The sequence below is a fragment of the Juglans microcarpa x Juglans regia genome, chromosome 5D, assembly GCF_004785595.1.
Source record: "Juglans microcarpa x Juglans regia isolate MS1-56 chromosome 5D, Jm3101_v1.0, whole genome shotgun sequence".
In the NCBI taxonomy this organism is placed as follows: Eukaryota; Viridiplantae; Streptophyta; class Magnoliopsida; order Fagales; family Juglandaceae; genus Juglans; species Juglans microcarpa x Juglans regia.
In genome coordinates, this window is record NC_054602.1 from 14,732,706 (window position 1) to 14,754,115 (window position 21,410).

At 36.9% G+C, this 21,410-nt stretch overlaps 1 long non-coding RNA gene and 1 pseudogene across 1 annotated transcript; both read left to right on the forward strand.

Moving 5' to 3' along the window:
• Positions 1–1,426: 1,426 nt before the first annotated feature.
• LOC121265713 lies at positions 1,427–21,082 on the forward strand (annotated as a pseudogene).
• On the forward strand, positions 2,657–4,221 carry LOC121264511. The gene is made up of 2 exons (XR_005940509.1): positions 2,657–3,875; positions 3,995–4,221. It is a non-coding gene; the product is annotated as an uncharacterized LOC121264511 (long non-coding RNA).
• Positions 21,083–21,410: the final 328 nt, after the last annotated feature.

Below are 21,410 nucleotides of genomic sequence, written 5' to 3' on the forward strand. Positions count from 1 at the left end.
TTCAAAATACAACTTATCTCATCTTATCATTATAATTATTTTAAATTTTTACATAAAATAAAATAAATAACTTAATTTTTTTAAATTTTTACACAAAATATAATAACAATTTAATTTTTATTTTATTATTCACAAACCATCTCAACTAATTTTTGAATCCAAATCACCCCTCCCTCATATGACTGTTGTTTTTGGAACTTTTTCAGAAGCCCAGGCCACTCTCCTCAAATTTTAATGATATATGAGGCGAAAAATTTTATCTTACAGTGTTGTAATAGATTACTTATTTTTCAAATTTATACACAATTTTTTTTAATAAATTATTGCTTGATACATACTTTTGATGATAATAAAAACATAAAATAAAGTGATTTTATAAATATTCCATAGGTATTTAAGAATGCTGTAAATAAAATACATTTTTATTTGATATTTTTTTTATAGAATTTGATTTTATAAAAATATTGTCATCTTATAATATGATTATGAATTACATTATATAAAAAAAAATGGATATTTAATTTAAAAAGTTATTATTACTTATTTATAAATAAAACAAAATCATTATAAATACAATACAATTATTTGTGAGACTCACATCTATCTCCGCTCTAACAACTTAAGACCATCTCATCTCACTTCCAATCCAAACACATAAAATTTTTAAAAATTATCTCAACTCATAACTCACAAATCTCATTATTATTTACAAACTATCTCAACTCATCTAATCTCATTTCTCAATCTCAAAAGGCCTAAATACGCTATTAGGCTCGTTTAAATCCCAATGAGCCATATCATGAATCCAAATAAGTTCAACTTGTCAAATAAATAGTTCTTGGCTTTTAAATAAATTATTGGGCTTAAAAGGTTTGTTTGTAAATATAAACTATTTCATCTCATTTAAAAATTTTCATTAATTTCTAAATATTATTCAAAAGTAATTAACGTAAATACTTTTAAATTTCAAATCTTAACTCTTTTATCTAATTATTACAATTTTTTAAATTTAAAAAAAAAACACAAAAAATAATATAAATTTTTTAAATTTCATAACAAAAAATTATATTATAAGAATATTTTAATTTTATAATATATTAAATGAAATGAGATGAGATGATATGATATATTTTATTGAAATTTAAATAAAATATCATTATAACATAATTTTTACTATTATTTTTATTTTAAAATTTGAAAAAATTAAATTGTTTATTATATTTTGTGTGAGAGTTTGTAAAAGTTATAATGATTGTATAAAATAAGATAATTTAATTTTATGTCACCAAACCAACCCTAAATTCAATAATTATTCACAAACTATTTTATTATTATTTACACTCATCTAATTTCATTGACCAAAAGATCCCAATATGAACTGATTTTCTCACAAAAGATGCTTGCATAACAAGATCTTCTTCGTCCTTATTCTTCATGAAATATGACAGATCTTCCCATGTTTTATTTCATTTTCACTGCGGAGAAGAACCAGTACTTCCCAATTAAAGACTCAATACCCGGCTCTTCTTCGTCCTTATTCTTCATCGGCTACTGCTCAAAAATCAGCCCAAACGTCCACACGGGTATGACTAGTTTTGGGTATCATGGAGTTGCCGGTGTTGTTACTTCTTGTATCCATGGCAGGGTACTGGGTATATCTCTTAGAAGGGCGCTATGTCTGCACTTGTTTAATGGGTTATGCTACGAAAGTTTTGCATGTCTACGATTGTGTTTGATTTTCCAAATTTTGTTCGATTAGCACTTGTTAAAATCTTGAATAGCATTGATGCTGTAAGCTCGGTTGGGGTGGTTCGGCTACAGTTTGATAAATGATAAAGGCATGCATGCATGCATTGAGGGAGGCTGTATTTTGAATCGTTTTGCTCGTTGAGAAAATTAGACTTATTAAATTGTTTGTTAGAATATTGAGCCATATATACATTTTTTTGTCTATGTTACTTAAAAAAAAAAAAAAAATTTTTTGTCTTTGTTTTGATCGGTGAAAAATGAAAAATTGTGAGAAAAAGATGGCGCAATTTGGATTGGTATTGATGCCGTATGGAAAGATCCTAGACTTTTTATTAGAATCTAGAGTAGGGATATCACGCAAGGTTGAGAAGCTTTAACTTGTCAGGGTACAGTTTGTGTTGAGTTGATTGGTCCCATGTAATACGAAGTTTTAAAACTCTCAGTGGAACCTAACGGAAACTCGTTGAAGTTTCGAGAGTCATAAACTCAACAAAGGATTCATGATTATGAATCACTTGATTGTGGGTTAGGCGGTAATAGTTACTATTGAAACTGTTTGACAAGTTCTAGGAACAAAATTCTGGCTACATTACTGAAAGCATCTAGGTGAACGTGGATGCTATTTGAGAAGGGATTGCAACTAATAAAACTTAAGCATAATGTAGTGCATAAGAAGATTAGATTACATCATGCTAGAAGTAGAAATGATCTAGAATATGACTTTTGTTGTGAACATAAACAATGGTCTCTATTGGTTTGTATTCACTATGATAATCATTTGATGGCATCCAGCTTGGAGGGTAAATCGGGGGGCTTCTGAAGGGATATTATAGAATATATATTGACATAAGGAGCTCTATGATGGAGTTCTTCATTCTAACTAACGTGGGGGAAACGTGGTAGAGAAACAAGTGAATTTAAGAAGGAAATTGTTTTGTATTTAGTGCTTCTCTTTTCATAGATCCATGTTTTAGTTTCTATTTATCTGATATATTTTATTTTGATATTTACTAGCTCAATTTTAGAAATTGTAACATGTATAATTCTATGAGAAGTTAGATAAATGAATCTTATGTTGATCATGATTGTGGTCGGACAATGGTCTAGAGAGAGATATATCCAAGTCTGATAATCCAAGATAAGTTTAAAATTGAATTTCACATTGGTTGTTAAGTTTGAGCTTTAAATGGAGATTTTTAGACAGCCAGTATCATAAATAAGTATAAGATCAAAGGGAAAAGTTGTAGTTTTATCATGATTGTGAAGGAGGTAAAAGAGGAGGAACAAAAAAGTTCAAAAGCAAGCAATTATTACCTTGATTCATTTAGTGAATCCTCTCTCCTTATCTAGGATTTGCTACACGTGGGTGTTGTCACTATTTATAAAAGGAATTTACTACGTATCATATCCATTATTGATATCCTTTAATTTTACCAGTGTAGGCCATATGAATTGAGAAAAAAAAGATAAAAGAATTACAAAGCAAGCACTGTGATCTTTAAACATGAGATAATAAGACATGTATTATTGTATCATAAAGTGTTCCAAAACATTACTAATTTAAACAAGTTTTTTGAGCCCCTAATTTCATATTTTCCTGTTGATCTGAGTATATATAACATAAATTTATCATAAAAAGCTGACTTCAATCTGAATGTAGCTATGTCCTTGTCATGCATTGCCGGGTCTGGCCTTGGTATTAAGGTGATGGTTTGAGTAGTATTTTTTGTCAAGAAAAGGTGTGGACCCACGACAAACTAGTTTTCTGGAGGGAACATTTCCCCTGAAAACTTATATTGCCTTTGTAATGAGGTAGTGCATCATGATTCATATGAAAGCATGAGACAACCATGAACTTTTCTTGTAAACTAAACAGTTGAGTAACTAATCTTTCATTGACCACCAAATGGAGTATCACTAAAGGGTTTGTGAAGTTGTAGATCGATCAAAATTAGTATGCGGATTACAGAGATTTATGGTGGCAAACAACCCTGTACCCCCCCATGCCAATGAATCCTGCTTATATGATGTGGGTTCTAACTTCAAGGGAAAGAAATGATGTGTGCAGTTAATTATTCGAACTTACTGCATCAACTATATCTCTACCTCTAATCATTGGCACAAAGGTCTAAGACCTTTCCTTTTAGTGAATATTTTATTTGATTCTTTTATTTTTATGTTTATGAATAATAATGCTTGCTTTTTAATGTGGATTCATGACAATTGTTTTGTATTCTCTTGCCAGAAATTGAACTTGCATCCAGATGTCCAAATTCAAAGCAGCCTCTGCTCTGCTTTTTTTTTTTTTTTTCTACATGCTCTTAGTAATTGTTATTTCTTCAATTTTACTGAAAATTTCCCACACTTGGTCCGACTAATTTTATCACAGGAAATGGACTTATGTTGGGAAACTTGTGTAAGAGCTTCAAAGCTGCTTCAGGTTAGGGAGTTATATGGTAATGTTATTCCATTCAAAAAAAGAAAGCACAACTTCATGTTGTATGTTCTTTGATGATAGGCTTGTATTTTTGAATGTATTGCTTTTCCAGTTTTTATTCTCCATGTTTAATTTTTTATTCTCACTTTGAAATCCTTTTTTCTGAGTTTTCTTCACTCGGTAACAAGTGGTACTTATCTATGTTTTGTCATGGACTAATTTATGATGGTTAAAAGTATATCAAAGAAGAAGGCCTTGAGGTCTTTTTTGCTGTTCCTTGTGACGTCGAAACTTAAGCTATTGCTTTCCGTCCATATGCACAACGTCAAACAGAGTCGGTCATCTTCCACAATGTCTTTAAAAGAATCATAAACATTGTCTTCTAAGTTTAGGACTCTTAAAAGAACCTTCTTTGTACTAGATGACAATAGTTCCATTTTGTCCGGTCAACACCAAAGGATATGAGGTAACGTGATATGATTTTTTTTACTTCCCTTGTGAACCCACTTTTGAGGTGACAATTTGTACATGATGTGGTAATCGTTGCAGTCCTTCATGGCCTTAGTGAAGTTGGAATCGTTAAGTCGTCTTAGCGACGATTATGTATTATGAGTTGTGGCTATCCTCTTCTTCTTAACTAGGTGTCTTCTCTTGTATGCATCATGTATATTTGGGCATTGCCTATACTTCTATTTATAAAATTTTTACTTATATATATATATATTTATAAATTTATTACTTATGTGTGTGTATGTGTGTGTGTGTATACTAGTAATAGGGTAACGTCCAGGGGACGTTTACCTAATTTAGTTTTACTTTTTTAAAAATATTTAACAAAATTTCATCATTTATTTAATAATGAAAGATTAGTATTTTATAAATTAAATTTGATAGTTTATTTATGATATGATATTTATATTTTAATTATCTATTTTAAATTAGTTTAAATCAGTGTTTAAATTTCTACCATTGGATCAAATTTAGAGACTTATGATGAAGGGTTGGATTTAAATCCCCAAAACTTTCCTTTTCCCCTCACTTTCCCTTTCTCCCTCTCTCTCTCCTTCCGCTTCAGCAGCCATGTCTTCCCTCTCTCTCACCCGATCTCCTCCCTTAAGCGGCCGTGTGCCACCGTGCTGCGTCACCGACCATGTCACCGGCTTCCCCTCACGCTGGCGACCAAACCCCACCGTCGAAGCCCTTTGGCAGCTCCTCCCTTAGCCGCACGCGAGTAACCCGAAATGGGTCTCAATGCACAGGTTCTTCACCCTTGCGCCATCGTGGCTCAGCCCCAGCTCCACCAAGCACCACCACCGAGTTCCCCTCACGTTGTGGACCACTTCCATGAAACTCACCACCCGTAGCTCCTCCCTAGCCCCACCATGCAGCGCCTCTACACGCACGGGTTTCTTCCCGTAGCGTTGCCGTTAGCCAAGCCTACGCCACCGCACCACCGCGACGGCCTAGATCCGCCGCCTACAACCCATGACACCACCACCAGCCTTCCACAGCACCTCCCCTGCTCCTCCATGCCCAGCCAAGCCTCTACCTCTCTCATTTTGTGATTTTGTAAATTTGTAAATTTTGTGATTTTGTAGAATTAGGATGATTTACGGTGAGTTTGTGATCATCCTATGGTGATTTTGAGATGATTTATGGTGAGTTTGGTCTGTGTTTGTTGTGCTTGCTGTGATTTTGTGATCTGTTGTGGTGATTTTGTGAAGAATATTGCTGTGAGGATGTAGAGAGAGACGAAGAAGAAAAGCGTAAAATAAGAGTGCTGTTCATTACTGTTCATTGGGCGATAGACGCTTTTAAGTATAAGGATATATATATATATATATATATATATATATATATATATATATATAAAGAGTTGTGAGTCTTGTGACAGATGGCCTCAGTGACAATTTGCTCTATAATGAGTTGTCTCATGAAGACGTCTTCGCTACCTAATAAACTGAAAATAGACTATGCGATAAAGAAGTTAAGATTAGATGAGACATTGGTATTAGATTTTTGGGTTAAGTATATAATCGGTCCCTGGATTTTACACCTTATCTTTTTACTCCTTTGGTTTTCAGTTTTACCATTTCAATCCTCGAATTTGTAATTTTTTTTTATAAATAAGAACCTTCTGCCAAATTCCCGTTAGAAAATCTGACATCTAATGTGGCACACCATGTGGTTAAAAAATAATTAAAAACGAAATAATAATTTTAAAAAGCTAAAACTATTATAAAAACACGAAATCATTTAAAAATATAAAATTAAAAATAAATGAAAACCTGAAAAAGAAAATCTAAAAACCTGAAACAAATTAAAAATAAAGCCACAAGTCATACAATAGTTGTAAAAACTGAAAAAAATTAAAACAAAAAAAGAGTCATACTATATTTTTAGGAAGAAAAACTTAAAAAAGAAAAACAAATTCAACTAAATTTTTTTTTAAAAATCCAAGAATAAAAAAATATAATAATTAAAATTAAAAATGACAAAGAAACTATAACTTTTGAAAAACAGAGAAATATTAAAATAAAAAATGAAAGAAAAGGGGTGACTGCGTGGCCACCCTTGCTGAATGTAGGTGCACCGAGTTGGTCTACCCAGGCATGCACCCGAGTTACCTTAATCTGGGCGCCACCTGAGTTGGCCAACCCAGGCAGCACAACCTAGGGAAACCCAGGGACTTATGTACTTGAAAAATTTTGTGCGATTCGTGGAGTTGTAATTAATGAGTTGTGTTAAAAACTTTACCATGTTTTAATCATTATTATCTTTTAAACATTGCAGGTTTGGAAGTATAGTGAAACAGATATGATTGCCGATGGTGCTTTGGAAAAGATACATGTTGATGTACAAACACCTGAAGGCCTAACTGAAACAGATGCTTTATTAACGGGTGGTGCAAAAATGGATGCTTGAGGTATAATGAAAATGTAATGTGGTGCACTTATGCCTGTATGCCCTGACAATTATGCAATATTTATAGGACATTCCTTAACAATTGAGGTTCTGCAGTGAGTTATGGCCACTTGAATTAATAACTGGTCTTCTGGATTCTATGGTGCTATGATAGGAATACTTCTCAAAAGACTCTAGGAAGAGTATTAAGTCATACAAAAATTGAAAACCCATGCACTGTTTTTGTTTATGGAGCATTGGAAAATGAAACATGCTTTTTTAAGCAAATGAATATCATGACTTATGTGAGGCATGCGACGTGTGGTTCAGGTAACTTACTTATTTTTCTAGGTGGGAGAAAAAATCAGAAGTGTCTTTCTTGTTGGGAGTATTTCATATTAATGGAATAATGCATCCGTCTATTGCCTATTTTTTCTTCCATGTTAGGCTAGTAATATATTGTCCAAAGAGATAGAGTGACCTATTGGATACAATTTAAAGAAATTCAGATGCTAAATGCAGCCTGTGATCTATTATCATGTATAGTATAAGATTTTTTTTTTTTTTTGGCAAGTAATAAGATTTCATTAAAAGGCCCGAAAGGCACACTTTAAGTATACAGGAAGTATACAAGAACTGCACCTATCTAGAAGGGGAAAAAGTAACAAGAAAATCTTGGAAGTTAAGCCTTTAAGGTCTATCAAGGCTGTCCAAAGGAAGAGATTGTTGAAGAAGAGGGTTTTGAGCTACTCTAGCATTTGTTCGCGGTCTCTGAAGCCTCATTCCTTCCCTCTAGATACACCATGTGAAAGAAATATGAGGGTTGCCGCTAGCCTTCTCCAAGAGTAAAATAGGTGCACTAATCCTGAAGGCACAACCCGAGCCATTCCAACCCAACTGAAGAAGTCACTCCACAGGTCATAGCAATCTCACAATGGAATAAAAGATGATCCATGGACTCCCTGCTCCTCTTACACGTAGCACCAGTTAACCACCACAATGTGTCTTCTCCTTAAGTTGTCAATGGTGAGTAGGCCTGCTACTAGGGCTGGGCTCCGACTCCGACGGAGTCGGAGTGCTCGTTTTCGACCTCCGACTCCGACAAGAGTTGGAGCCAAATTGGAGCTCCGACTCCGACTCCGAATTGGAGTCGGAGTCTGACTCCGATCGGAGGTCGGAGCTCCGACATAAGATCGGAGCTCGACGTGCGCTCGACGTGGCGCTCGAGCGGAACTCTTTCAAAGAGGTTCGCTCGACTTCCGCTCGACATGTCGCTCGAGCGAACCTCTCTGGAAGAGGTTTGCTCGACTTCCGCTCGACATGTCGCTCGAGCAGAACTCTTCCAAAGAGGTTTGCTCGACTTCCGCTCGACATATCGCTCGAGCAGAACTCTTCCAGAGAGGTTCGCTCAACTTCCGCTCGACATGTCGCTCGAGCCAATGTTCAATATAACGTGTGCTCGACTTGCGCTCGACACCTCGCTCGAGTGCAAGTGTATAGTAAAAAAAATTTCGGAGTCGGAATCGGAACTTCTTGGAGCTCCGACTCCGACTCCGACTCAGACTCCGAATAGATATTCGGAGCTACTCCGAATTCCGACTCCGAATTTCGATGACTCCGACGAAGTTGGAGTCGGAGTCGGAGCTGAAGTCGGACGGAGTCGGAATTTTCAGAATTTTGCACACCCCTACCTGCTACCTGCCCTCGGCCGGTGGGCAGCCCGCCACCCTGCCCCCTGTACCTGCATGGATAGGGGCTGAGTTTGGTCCCCGTCCCCTTCCCGCATGGGTTGGTGACCCCACCTAGATGCCAGGCGGGCGGATTGGCCTAAGCACTGTCCACCTAACGTTATAGTGGTATGGGAGGGAGGGAGGGCAAGATGGAGAGCCCAAGAGATCGAGCGGCAATGGCTAGAGACCAGCGACGACGAGAGAGGATGAGGAAAGAGAGAGGTGTGTGATGTCCCGGGGGGGAGAGGTTATATGTAATGTAATATAATATACATAAACCAGGGCGGGCGGGTAACACTCGGGCGAGGCGAGTGCCCCACTCGGCACTTGCCCCTGTTTCCCAAGTGGGGCTAGTGCCAACCCACTGGATGTGGGCGGACTATCCCGCCTACCTTAGGTTGGTCAAGCATGAAATGCAACCCTTGGAGGGGCCTTAGTCCTCCAAATGCTTTTCCATGGAAAGGGATGGCGATTGTTATCATGAGAAGTAAGGACATTACAGGAGAGCAGACAAAGAACATCCCTCTCTTGTTAAGAGTCAATTAAAGCTTGTCTACATCTCCCTGTCTAAACCTAGTAGAATATAGTAGATTAAAGAATGCATCTCTCTCCCAATCATAAGCCGCTCTGACAAAGTTGACATTCCACATAATAGAATCACTAGATATCTCCGTATAATCCATCACAAAAGTATCCTTAGCTCATGCAATGCTGAACACCTTAGTAAAAGCTTCCTTGAGAGCCCTATCAACGTAGCACAAATTTTTCCAGAAACTAATGCTAATGCCATCTCCAACCATCAATCTACTATGATAAGAAAACTTCCCCCATCCCTTGTGAATTTCTATGCTCCAACTCCATGACACCCTCCTACCTCGTAAGAGCACCAATTGTTTTATAACTCAATGTAGAAGCGTGCGCTTAATTGCAAAGTACCAAGGCTGACGCACTTTGCATAGCGCTTCACTTACAAAAGTGAAGTTCTTTGCTTACCAAAAACAAATGATGTTTACATAAGTGTGCTTTTAGCTCTTTTTATGCGAGCTTAAAGAGTAGAAAATCACACTTTTGTCTCCATTGGTTGATTGTAATTGATTTTAATGCATGACCTTTCTAGAATTTATTGTATCACTAAACTAGCATGCATAGGAATATGTCCCATATAATTAGGCTCTTGCCTATTCTTATGATCAATACAATTTTGTTTACCTATAAAAATAGGTAAAACTCGCTTTTGTAATTTTTAGAACTATATTAAATTACTTAAGTCCCAAAAATTAATATTGAGAAATATTCTCAAGTATTTAGTTTATATTGAAGATCATTTACATATCATGGTGCCACATGTCATGTGAGGTGTATATGCTTTGAGTTAATTGGCTAAATATGTTACCACCTTGCTTTTGAAACCTTTTTTTATTGTGTTTGATGGATATTTTATTATACGTCATCTTTAATAAGGTGTGATGTACTTCAATTAGGCATGCACTTGTGCTTTATGCCTAGGCTTTAGATGATGTTTGCACTCAAGTGTGCCTAGCACTTTCACCAACACTGACTTAACTTCCACCATAGAACACCATAGGGCTTCCCTTTCCATGTAAAAAAGCCAGCCATTTTCCCAAAAGAGCACAGTTAAACACTGACAAGTTCCTTGACTCCCAACCCTCTTGAGGGGACCAGGGTGCAAATCTTGGGGCACCTGAAAAGATGAATCTTTGCTGCATCCTCCATAGCACTCTGCAAGAAATCCCTTCGAAGCTTCTTTAAGCATTTTGCAGTGCTCACTGGGATAAGAAACAAAGATGAGTAATCTATTATCATGTATAGGGTAAGATTTTTAAGCATGTTGTTTACCAGCGTCCTGTGTACTAGGGACCTTATGATATATTTTCCCTTATAAAAAAAAGTTGTTTACCAGCATCATATAAATACTGAGTATTGGTTTGGGACCTTAAGCATACACATCCAGTAGAAGGAATGTTGTTTTTCTTAATCCTGCCCCTCCAAGCTTAGGTGCAAAAGCTATATCTGTGCTATCGATTAGTGCTTTGGAGATTCTTGTGGTATCATTTAGTGTTTGGAATAAATCTATTTGCAAGCCTCTTTATTGACACACCTACCACACTGTTGATGTGGAAGTCTACGACATCAACTTATATGAAAAGGGTATTAATAGTTTGACTCATTTTTATGAATATAAAGGGTCCTGTAGCAAGAAGTGTGCTACACTCCAGACTTTTACTCTAGTGTTTAACATATAGTGTATTAAGTGTGCCATATTTCTTTGAAGTTTGGGGAACCATCGTAAATCGTGGTAAAAGAAGTGTGAAATAATTACCCATCAAGATGTGTACTTGGGCTCTACCTTTTTATCTCTTCTCTAAGGTACTTGAGTTATGCCTCTTGCGCTTATCAATAAAGATTTATTACTTACAGGAGAAAAGAGTCTCTTCTCCAAGGTTCTCTTTGTATAAAGAAGTTTTCCATCAATGGCCTTGTGGTACTCTAGTCCTGCAAATTGGTATCTGATGCATGTTTTTTCTGCCAAAGTTTCAAGTTTTCATTGGTTTTTATCATCTTTATGTGAAATTTATACATAATAAGTCCATTACATGTTATTGCACATGAAGTTTGGTACTCTTGCAGTTTTGTTGAAGTTGGAAAAGTTAGACCACATTTTGATTACGAGGTAAAATGCATGCCAGATCGTGCTTGACCTTTTATCAAAGAAAACCAAGCAGAGTATGGTACAATTCCTGGGCCAATTCGCAGATCTGCAAGAGGTTCACTTCGAATGGGATCAGATGTGTCTTGCATAAAATTGTTTGGAAAGCAATCTACCACAATAGAAAATGATTCAAGCATCTGGGATGCACTGTATCCTTCCATTGTGTCAGGCTTTGATAAGCTCTAATTATGTTGCTTCTTGTGTTGCTGTCTTAGTGCAGCTTGTTTATTCCACTAAGGCCTCGTTTGGTTACACGGATGAGTTAAGATGAGAAATCTGTGAATAATAGTAAGATAATTTGTGAATAGTAGTGAAATAGTTTGAGTTAAGATTTTATGGGGTTTTGGGAAAAGAGAGAAAAAAAGTTGAAGAAAAAAATTATGAAGTTAAAAGAGGGTTAGAATATAATTTTATAATATTATTTTTGTTTTGAGATTTGAAAAAGTTGATTTTTTTGTGTGTTTTGTTTGGAAGTTTGTGAAAGTTGTAATGATTGGGTAATAATTAGATAAAAAAGTTAAAAATTTGAAATTGAAAAATGATTGTGTTTGAATGGTTGTTTGGATGTTGAGATGGGATGAGATGATTTCAAAGGTTTGTGAAACCAAACTAGGCCTTAGTTTCTTGGAATTTGCTGTATTTGATAAACTCTTATTATGCTGTTGCTTATGTTTCTGTCTAGCTTGTTTATTCCAGATGTCAATCTTTTCAGTTTGATCCAAAATTTTTGTCAAATTTGAGATCTATTGGGGGTGATGCTGCCACCCTTGGATTCAGAAATCTATTTCTGCACTTGTAGTTCCTTGACATAGGAAAACAGAGTAAGTAATTTGGGATCAGAGACATCACATGGATCTCTTTCTATTGTTAAACTCATTGAACCGTTAGATCTCGATTGGAGTTTTCCTGCCACACGTCGAAGAATGCGTGATGTTGCTTCTTTCAATTGTACCGTCTGGACTGCAGATTGCAATTTTAATTGGAGTCGAGCAGTAATTGGCAAGTGTTTTTTGTTCTCTCTCTCTGATCTCTCTCTCATATGGGATAATATTTTTTAAATTTAACTTCATGTTTCTACTTTCCATTGTGCTTGTAGCATAAGTGTAATCAGTTAGTTTTTTATTCTTCACATAATTATATATACTTCATTTTATAATCTTCTATGAGGTAACAATTGCATCAACTTGCAATGTAAATTTTTCGTGTCCTGAAATGTGAACTGGTGGTGAAGGAAATTTAGTGAGGAAATGGAAAAGGTAATTTTTCACTAGCATTTTCTTTGTATAAGTGCTGAAAGTTTATTTATCTTGGTTGTCACAGGTACTAATCTAGGGGCTGCCTTGGTGGATTTGGAAACTGGTGATGCATCATGGGTGTGTCGAAGTAAAAGTGATGTTTTTGCACTACAATTTATTCACTCGGTAATTTGTGTCATTTGAGGTTCACAAAGTATGCATTTGATTTACCTTATGATATACAATTTTACTTCAATGGATAAAGCCTTTGGATCATGCTGGTTTTATATTTCATTGTACTATGTGCAAATGTGAGAAATTGAATGGACATGATATTGTATATAAAGCTTTCACCATTTTCATAATAGTAGCACGTATGTCTGAGGAGGATATTTTGGCTTCTGCGATGATGTAATTTGGAAAGGTTCTTATAAGAACTGAACCAACTAAATAACTGGTGAATAGAGGGGGTCAAAGTTTTAACAGGGCTTTGACTTTGATGTCAGTATGATGTGATAAATGTATGACAGATAATAAAATATGTTTTTGGTTATAAATACTGCTTAATTGGTAAAGTGAAAAATTTGATATTTGGAATGATGATTAGGTAGAATATTTTCTTTTGTCCACGCGTGATTATTATTATTTTTAAATTTCTTGCAGGGAAATGCTCTCTTATGTGGACTCAGGGATGGAGCAATTGTGACAGTGGATGTTCGTGAAAAAGGGGAAGGGAGTTCTGCTGCACTTATTAGTCATATACCTTACTCATCTTCGGATAAAACTCTTGGAAGTTCTAGTCGACAAGTGTTTGAGGTATCAAGGATTTTTATGGGTTGCTGAACTAATTGCATTGCCACACTAGTATATTCTTATTTGATCATTTTGAGAATCAAAATTTCTGTTACAAATATTGTTTTTGAGTGTGAACATTTTGTGTGAAAAAATTGTGGATTTTAATTAGGTCTCTTTCCTATTACTAGGTTGCGTTTTGATGTTGAGGCAATCTCAGATGATTTGAGTTGAACTGTAAATAGTAGTGTTTTGTAGGTCCCATTGAGATGTGTTTGAATGTAAATAGGTTGAGATATGTGTTTGAATGTATAAAGTCAGTTGAGATGAGCTTAACTTTTTTATGGAAGTTGAAAAAGTAGTGGGTCCCATCAATGATTGGTTTGAGATGGATTGAGTTGATTTCAACAACCAAACATAGCATTGCTGTGTCTTGGAGTATGCATGAAGTTTTCTATAACAAGTATTTCCATACTCTGAACTGAGTCCACTTTTTCCCTTCCCCAATTTTTTAGTTTAGTTTAATCTTTATTGTTCAGAGTTTGAGAGGTCACTGGCAAAACTTTTGGTGCTGCAGTGATTCTGTTTTCTGTGGCTGTTTACCTAGGTCTCCGTATATTTAAAGAACTATCATCATGATGAGATTTCGGATATAATAGAATTGATATCTTGTTTTGCAGCTCTTTGGAAACATATATCCATCATATACCGTAATAATGCCTTCATCTATTTCTTGGTTAGTGGGCTAAACACCTAATGGACATTTTTTCCCTTCAGTTTGGTATCACTTCAGTTCGATGACCATTACTTCTTGGCAAGCTCCATGGATGGATCGGTTAGTATTTGGTTTCCATTGTAATTCTTTTTAGGGTATGTATGCTTAACAAATTTTTGCTAGGAGCTTGCAACAAATATTGAATTGTTCTCGTATTACTTGAGTGCTTGCATTTAAGCATTTAATGTGTGTAGATCATATTGTCTGTTAATCAGTGTGTGAATATACAAAGTGAGACTACTGCTAATCTATAACTACAATTCCAAGTTGTTAGAGGACATGTTTGTAATTAGTATAAGTGTGTGAGTGTATAAGTGTCAATTGTATGTAGTGTATATATACATTTGTACATCAATGAAAGTAAATGTGATCTTTCCAATATGAATCTACATGGTATCAAAGTGTAGTGTACGTTGGATTGATCGTGTACGGTGGTTCACGCCCAAATCGATATGGTGGTTCCGTTTGAAGTGGTTTCCAGCCACTCTCTGGTGTCTTCTCAGGTACTGAGCACCATGGGTGGACTCGCCGGCCTTGTCTGTGGTTACCGGAATCGTCGTCGCCGCTGGAATCGATACGGTGGTTCCCTTTGTCATCGGGACCGAAAGTGTTTGAAGTGGTTTCCGGCCACTCTCTAGCTTTTTCTCCAATATTGGGCACCAGGGGTGGACTCACCGGCCTTGTCTGTGGGTACCGGCATCATCGTCGCCGCCGGAAAGGGCCTCCGTCGCTAGCAAAAGGTTGAAGCCCGGAGTGTTTCGTTGTAGGGATAAGCTATCCAATCCTTGAGTTTGAATAGCCAAAACTTGGAGTAAGAGTATATTCCTATCCGAAATCACACCTGTTTGGTAACACCTATACGGTATTCTTATCCTCGTTTAGGATAGTTTATTCTTGTTTCAGCTCAGTTTTAAACCGGTACGTCAGACCCGAAACACAGCCAATACATCCCGAAATAACCTGTTTTAGACCCGAAATAGGCCGGTTCAGACCCGAAACATCCCGATTCAGAACCGAAACAGTCCAGTTCAAAACCAAAACAGTCCGGTTCAGACCAGTTCAGGCCAATATAGGACCGAAATTGTGGTATTTGGGTTGTTTTTTTGGGTACTTGGGCTAAGTATCTACATTTCCAGATTGTGTTTCTTGGATTTTTTAAGTTGAATTGTGATTTTTCTCAGATATTGTGTGGAGTTTCAATCTCCAAGTTCAGTTGTGATATTGTGTGGAGTTTCTCAAATATGACAATTAAATTGAGTCACAGTTATATGATACGGTTACCTCTTATGTTGCTCCTAGTGGGCATGGAGGCCGAGGTGGTAGAGGTGCATGTGGGGGACGTGATGCCAAAGGTAATCGCACTCGAGGTCGAGAACCTCATAAGTGTACCCATTGTGGTCGCACTAACCATTCGGTGGACTAATGTTGGGATCTACATAGTAGACCATCTGGGTCTGCTAATCAAGCCATTTGCCAAGATACTACTGCATCACAGTTAACTAGCTCTAACTCAGGTATGATTAGTATATCGAAAGATGAGTATGAGCGGTTTTTGGGTCACACATGAGCTTCATCCACCACAGCTACTCTTACCCACTCAGGTATAGCATCCGCATGTCTTGCCTCATCCATTCAAGATCCGTGGATCATTGATTCAGGAGCTAATGAGCATCTGATTGGTCTGTCATCTGTCTTATCTAAGTTAGATACTGTGACATCTCCAAAAAGTGTTACTCTCGCTAATGGTTCTCTTGCTATAGTTACAGGCATTGGATCCACTAAGCTCATTGACTCTATATCCTTGTCATCTATTCTATATGCTCCTAGTTGTCCCTTTAGTTTGTTGTCCATCAGTAAAAGTACTCAAAGTCTTCAATGTTCAATAACATTTTATCCCTCTTCATGTGTCTTTCAGGATCTCAAGACGGGAAACAAGATTGGTACGGGGCATGAAGCTGGTGGCCTGTATTATCAAACACATTTAAGTATTTTGTCACATTTATTGATAACTACTCTCGTGTGACATGGGTGTTTCTGATGAAGGCAAGATCTGAACTCATTTCCATATTCAAAGTGTTTTGGCAAGAAATTAAAACTCAATTTAAGAAAAAGGTTCAGATTTTGCGTTCTGATAATGCTAGAGAATATCTATCTAGTGCCTTTGCTACTTAAGTAAGTAGCAAAGGAATTGTTCATCAAACTTCATGTTCTTATACACCCAGCAGAATGGGGTGGCTGAACGCAAAAATAGTCATTTGTTAGATGTAATCCGAGCACTTTTACTGCACCTGCATGTTCCTAAACGTTTTTGGAGTGATGGTGTTCTTACTGCTTGTCACCTTATTAACCGTATGCCTTCATCAATTCTCGATGGTTCCTCTCCTTTCTTCATCTTGTTTCCTTCATCTCCACCATTTACCCTTCCTCCAAAAATTTTTGGGTGTGTTTGCTATGTTCATAACTTTGGCCCAGGTTTTGATAAGCTTGATCCACGTTCTACTAATTGTTTTTTTGTTGTTTATTCTCGAACTCAAAAAGGATATCGTTGTTATAGTCTTGTTCTTAGACGCTACTTCACGAGTGCTGATGTTACCTTTTTTGAGTCCATACCCTATTTCTCTGACACAGTTTCGAGTGTTGAGTGTGATCATCTACCATTACCTACTCTTACACTTTCTCCTCCTATCGTGGGTCCTCCACCCCCACCCCACCCCACCCCACCCCACCCACCCCCTCCCCCAGTTCATCTACAGGTTTACTCGTGTCGCTCACGACTACCCGCTTCCATGCCTTCACCAATTGTGTCTCCATCTTCGGATCTTGAGTTACCTAGTATTTCAGAGACGCCACCTATTGCTCCCCGCAAAGATACTCGATCTTGTGTTACTCAACATCCGATTAGTCAATTTGTCTCATATCACGCCTTATCTCCTTCATTCTCATGTTTTACCTCTCAACTTTCAAAACTTTCTGTTCCTAAGACAGTTCAGGATGCTTTATCTGATCCGGGATGGAGGACAGCTATGAAAGATGAAATGGATGCCCTTCACCATAATGAGATATGGGATCTTGTTCCACTACCACTTGGTAAGCAACCTGTTGGCTGTAAATGGGTATATACAATCAAATTTCATTCTGATGGTTCTGTGGAACGTCTGAAAGCCCGCTTGGTTGCTAAAGGTTACACTCAAACATATGGCATTGATTACGAGGAGATTTTCTTCCCGGTTGCCACAATCTCCTCTGTTCGAGTGTTAATCTCTCTTGCTGCTAATTTAGACTAGCCCTTATTTCAGTTGGATGTTAAGAATGCATTTCTGCATGGCAACTTGCGTGAAGAAGTTTATATGGAGCAACCACCTGGGTTTGTTGCTCAGGGGGAGTATCGAGGTACTATATGCAAGTTAAAAAATGCATTATATGGTTTGAAACAATCTCCTTGAGCATGGTTTGGGAAGTTTTCTGATGTTGTATTGGCATTTGGTCTCCATAGATGCCAAACAGATCATTCGGTATTTCACCTACATAGCAATGCAGGTCACATTTTGTTGGTTGTATATGTGGACGACATTGTAATTACTGGAGTGGCTCTGCTGGAATTGCTAGGCTGAAACAGTGTTTACATGATCAGTTTCAGACAAAAGACTTGGGCAAGCTGAGATATTTCCTTGGAATTAAAGTTAGTAGATCTAAAGAGGGTATCAACCTATCTCAGAGGAAATATGTACTTGATCTTCTGGAAGAAACCGGCATGCTGGGTGCACGACCTATTGACACCCCTATGGATCCAAATCGTAAATTCTTGAAAGAGGAAGGTGAGTTGTTTGGTGATCCAGGTAGGTATCAAAGACTTGTTGGGAAATTGAATTATCTCACTATCATTAGACCAGACATATCTTATGCAGTGAGTGTATTGAGTCAATTTTTACAAATGCCTAGGGTCTCACATTGGGATGCTGTAATTCATATGCTTCGTTATCTTAAGCGAGCACCTGGCCTTGGATTACTGTATCGACCAAATGGACATCTTAGGGTTGAAGCCTTTTTAGATGCTGATTGGGCAGGATCTGCTTCAGATAGAAGATCTACTACTGGATATTGTACCTTTGTAGGAGGTAACTTGGTTACATGGAAGAGTAAGAAACAAGCAGTTGTAGCTTGGTCTAGTGCAGAAGCTGAATATAGGGCAATGGCTCACACTACTAGTGAGCTGGCATGGTTGCAACACTTCCTTCAAGAGATTGGGTTTCCAGCTCCTACTCCTCTTCAATTATTTTGTGATAATCAAGCTGCAGGCCTTTTGTGAGAGGACTAAACATATAGAGATTGATTGTCACTTTATTCGAGATAAGATACTAAGTGGTGACATTGCTACACCTTTTGTGAAGTCTGCAGATCAACTCGCAGATGTGTTTACTAAGTCTTTGTGTTGGAGTCGGTTAAAGCTTTTTTGTTTCAAGCTAGGTTTATATGATATATATGCCCCAACTTGAGGGGGAGTGTTAAGGGACATGTTTGTAATTAGTATAAGTGTGTGAGGGTATAAGTGTCAATTGTATGTAGTGTATATATACATTTGTACGTCAATGAAAGTAAATGTGATCTTTCCAATATGAATCTACACAAGTAAACTTAATTAAGCCTTGAACCCATCTAATTGTCTCAGCAGTATGAATCCTATCTCAGCTAGTTGGTTAAGCCATTTTTATTCCCTTCATTGTTATGTAAGGTCGAAAGCACTAGTCTCCCAGCTTTTAAAAAGGAACTACGTTTGACAAAGAACATAAATTAAATGGAGAAAGGGAAAGGGGTTGATTGAAGGTTTAAGGCCTAGTTTGTTTTCAGAGATGAGATGAGATGAGTTGAGATTAAAGTTAAAAAGTTGAATAAAATATTTTTAAAATATATTTTTAAATATTATTTTTGTTTTGAGATTTGAAAAAGTTGAATTGTTTATTTTATTTTGTGTGGGAATTTGAGAAAGTTGTAATGATGAGATGAGAGGTTTTCAAAGTTTTAGATTTTAGTCTTGAAAGCAAACCAAACCTAAATGTGTTTGACTATTCAAATAACGAACTAACAGACGGAAGGACTCATTTTCAATAACGAAAGGATGGACATATTTTCTTAGCCTCTATTTATATCCTCTTTCATTTTTGTGCTGTACTGTATTTGTTCCTCTGGTCACATGGACCATGATTTTGGTTATTCTGTGAAATGATCATCATTTACCCATAAGTCAATGCTGTTGTCTAAGATATACCTTTTCATACTTGCAACAGCCTTTAAAGATATATATATATATATATATATATATATTATAAGTATAGGCTTTCTGACAAGTTTTTTTTTTTTTTTTTTTTCTTGAATCTCTTTTCATGTAAGTTGGATTATGTTTCTTGCATTGCTCTCTCTCATGTCTGATGACGAAGCAGTTATTGTGGCTGGTTTAAAATAATGTTGATCTTTTAGTTCAAACTGATTTCAATGTTCAGTCTCGAACTCTTGTTATGGTTGGTCATCAGAAAAGAGAGGGAGGGAGAAAGGGAGAGATTTTCATTCATAGGCTTCCATTCTTTTCCAGGTGAAATTATACGATCATCGTCTAATACAGAGAGGGGCTGTGCAATCTTTTGAAGGTCATGTTAATTCCCGTACTCGTATACAGGTTGCAGTTGACCCATCCGATAAATTTGTTATGTCAGGTATTGGAGTGCTAGCTATTTAACTGGTGAGGGTCTTAGAAATACGAGCTTGTCTGACGTTATATTCATTTTAGGTGGGGAGGACTGCAAATTACGGATCTTGAGTATCAAGACTGGGGAATTGCTCTTTGAGGATAAGTTCTCCAATTCGGTCCCTTCAACCGTGTGCTGGCATAGAGCTGAAAGTATGTGGATTTTTTCTTAGTTTCTCATTCTATTAATTTTATCATTTTTAGATCCTTATCGTGGGTAATGGATATTTTGTAGGGGTAAAGGCTCGTTTGCTGTGACTTATCTAGACTGTCCAATTTATAAACTAATTGTATTCAACTCCTGTGCAGGATTGCTGGGTGTGCAAGATGAAACGCAATGGTATAAAGAGTGTATACAACAGCAGGGCTATGGTTTAAAAGCTTGGCTTGGATCTCATAAAGGACTGTTTTACATGGACTGGTCTGGAATTTATAGTGACGCACTAATGTAGTTTTTAAGTGTCTAACAGATAGATTCTGGTTCTGAAAAGCAGTTCCCCTTGAACATGCAAATCACCAATTGCCGGTGGATGGGCACAACAATGACAATACCAGCAGCAAAGGGGGCTGCTTTTTTTTTTTTTTTTTTAAATGTCGGGGAACCTCTCCAAGGCAGGGCCATTCAGACCCACCCCTGCAGAGTAAACTCCGGTCCCATGCACCGCACCGTTGAAAGTTTTCCTATACGGAACTTGTTAAATCGCTAGCTTTTCACCAGGAGGTGTGACCCCAAATGATTGTTTGCATCCAACAGGTGTTGAACCTTGGACCTTGAAGGGAGTGATATCCCAAGACCAAGGCCTTCATCAAGAGGGCATTTTTGAGCAAAATCACCAAGCGATGCCATGTTTTGGTGCCAAGAGAGAGCTATGAATGTAAGCAAGGGTGTAAGAGTAATGACTTGGCCCAATTCAACTGAGTTGTTCACTTAGGGTCTGGATTGTATTAACAGATAGCAATGGTTATAAATGGCTAAAAGTATCTTTCTAATCTCCAATTTTCCCACTTCTTTTCTTATTTATATAAGAACAACTATACAATATCTTTCTTTTTAGGTGTCTGTTTGCTTTTTTGTTCTACTTCTGTGATATGTTTCTTTAATTAAAGAGTTGCTTTGCCTTTTTCACCTAGCATATGATCTCATTAATTGGGCCCAATTTAAGTAGGTCACAAATTTTGTCCTGAATTTGATCAGATTTTACCCCAACCTTACAGTCCAAACATACTGTCAGCCTCGCAGACTGTGATGGTAATCACTAGTCACAAGTTTTTCGCTTTTAGTACAGAAAAGCTATGGAGACCCTTTAATCACTTTTACCA